Raw genomic sequence first — 3,062 nt, forward strand, 5'->3', positions numbered from 1 at the left:
GATCTCAAGAAACATTTTTGGTGGCCGGGTATGAAAGTCGATGTTGCTAAATACGTAGGAGAATGTTTGACGTGTTCTAAGGTCAAAGCTGAGCATCAGAAACCATCAGGTCTACTTCAACAACCCGAAATCCCGGAATGGAAATGGGAAAACATTACCATGGATTTCATCACTAAATTGCCAAGGACTGCAAGTGGTTTTGATACTATTTGGGTAATAGTTGATCGTCTCACCAAATCAGCACACTTCCTGCCAATAAGAGAAGATGACAAGATGGAGAAGTTAGCACGAATGTATTTGAAGGAAGTCGTCTCCAGACATGGAATACCAATCTCTATTATCTCTGATAGGGATGGCAAATTTATTTCAAGATTCTGGCAGACATTACAGCAAGCATTAGGAACTCGTCTAGACATGAGTACTGCCTATCATCCACAAACTGATGGGCAGAGCGAAAGGACGATACAAATGCTTGAAGACATGCTACGAGCATGTGTTATTGATTTTGGAAACAGTTGGGATCGACATCTACCGTTAGCAGAATTTTCCTACAACAACAGCTACCATTCAAGCATTGAGATGGCGCCGTTTGAAGCACTTTATGGTAGAAAGTGTAGGTCTCCGTTTTGTTGGAGTGAAGTGGGGGATAGACAGATTACAGGTCCGGAGATAATACAAGAAACTACCGAGAAGATCATCCAAATTCAACAACGGTTGAAAACCGCCCAAAGTCGACAAAAGAGCTACGCTGACATTAAAAGAAAAGATATAGAATTTGAAATTGGAGAGATGGTCATGCTTAAAGTTGCACCTTGGAAAGGCGTTGTTCGATTTGGTAAACGAGGGAAATTAAATCCAAGGTATATTGGACCATTCAAGATTATTGATCGTGTCGGACCAGTAGCTTACCGACTTGAATTACCTCAACAACTCGCGGCTGTACATAACACTTTCCACGTCTCGAATTTGAAGAAATGTTTTGCTAAAGAAGATCTCACTATTCCATTAGATGAAATCCAAATCAACGAAAAACTTCAATTCATCGAAGAACCCGTCGAAATAATGGATCGTGAGGTTAAAAGACTTAAGCAAAACAAGATACCAATTGTTAAGGTTCGATGGAATGCTCGTAGAGGACCCGAGTTCACCTGGGAATGAGAAGATTAGATGAAGAAGAAATACCCGCATTTATTTCCAGAAGATACGTCAACACCTCCAACTGCTTAAAATTTCGGGACGAAATTTATTTAACGGGTAGGTACTGTAGTGACCCGAAATTTTCCATGTTTATATATATATTAAATGAAATTGTTATTTACATGATTAAGTGTTTCCAACATGTTAAGCAATCAAACTTTTTAAGACTTGATTAATTGAAATAGATTTCATATAGACAATTGACCACCCAAGTTGAACGGTGATTCACGAACGTTAAAACTTGTAAAAACTATATGATGACATATATATGGATATATATATATATAGTTAACATGATATTATGATAAGTAAACATATCATTAAGTATATTAACAATGAACTACATATGTAAAAACAAGACTACTAACTTAATGATTTTGAAACGAGACATATATGTAATAATTATAGTTGTAACGACATTTAATGTATATATATCATATTAAGAGATATTTATACATCATAATATCATGATAATATAATAATTTAAAATCTCATTTGATATTATAAACATTGGGTTAACAACACTTAACAAGATCGTTAACCTAAAGGTTTCAAAACAACATTTACATGTAACGACTAACGATGACTTAACGACTCAGTTAAAATGTATATACATGTAGTGTTTTAATATGTATTCATACACTTTTGAAAGACTTCAAGACACTTATCAAAATACTTCTACTTAATAAAAATGCTTACAATTACATCCTCGTTCAGTTTCATCAACAATTCTACTCGTATGCACCCGTATTCGTACTCGTACAATACACAGCTTTTAGATGTATGTACTATTGGTATATACACTCCAATGATCAGCTCTTAGCAACCCATGTGAGTCACCTAACACATTTGGGAACTATCATTTGGCAACTAGCATGAAATATCTCATAAAATTACAAAAATATAGTAATCATTCATGACTTATTTACATGAAAATAAAATTACATATCCTTTATATCTAATCCATACACCAACGACTAAAAACACCTAAAAACACTTTCATTCTTCAATTTTCTTCATCTAATTGATCTATCTCAAGTTCTATCTTCAAGTTCTAAGTGTTCTTCATAAATTCCAAAAGTTCTAGTTTCATAAAATCAAGAATACTTCCAAGATTGCAAGTTTACTTCCAAGTTTTCTAAATCCATTCCAAGTAATCATCCAAGATCAAGAAACCTTTGTTACTTACAGTAGGTTATCTTTCTAATACAAGGTAATAATCATATTCAAACTTTAATTCAATTTCTATAACTATAACAATCTTATTTCGAGTGGAAATCTTACTTGAAATTGTTTTCGTGTCATGATTCTGCTTCAAGAACTTTCAAGCCATCCAAGGATCCTTTGAAGCTAGGTCTATTTTTCTCATTTCTAGTAGGTTTATCCAAGGAACTTGAGGTAGTAATGATGTTCATAACATCATTCGATTCATACATATAAAGCTATCTTATTCGAAGGTTTAAACTTGTAATCACTAGAACATAGTTTAGTTAATTCTAAACTTGTTCGCAAATAAAAGTTAATCCTTCTAACTTGACTTTTAAAATCAACTAAACACATATTCTATATCTATATGATATGCTAACTTAATGATTTAAAACCTGGAAACACGAAAAACACCGTAAAACCGGATTTACGCCGTCGTAGTAACACCGCGGGCTGTTTTGGGTTAGTTAATTAAAAACTATGATAAACTTTGATTTAAAAGTTGTTATTCTGAGAAAATGATTTTTATTATGAACATGAAACTATATCCAAAAATTATGGTTAAACTCAAAGTGGAAGTATGTTTTCTAAAATGGTCATCTAGACGTCGTTCTTTCGACTGAAATGACTACCTTTACAAAAACAACTTGTAACTTGTA

The sequence above is a fragment of the Rutidosis leptorrhynchoides genome, chromosome 2, assembly GCF_046630445.1.
Source record: "Rutidosis leptorrhynchoides isolate AG116_Rl617_1_P2 chromosome 2, CSIRO_AGI_Rlap_v1, whole genome shotgun sequence".
Lineage (NCBI taxonomy): Eukaryota > Viridiplantae > Streptophyta > Magnoliopsida > Asterales > Asteraceae > Rutidosis > Rutidosis leptorrhynchoides.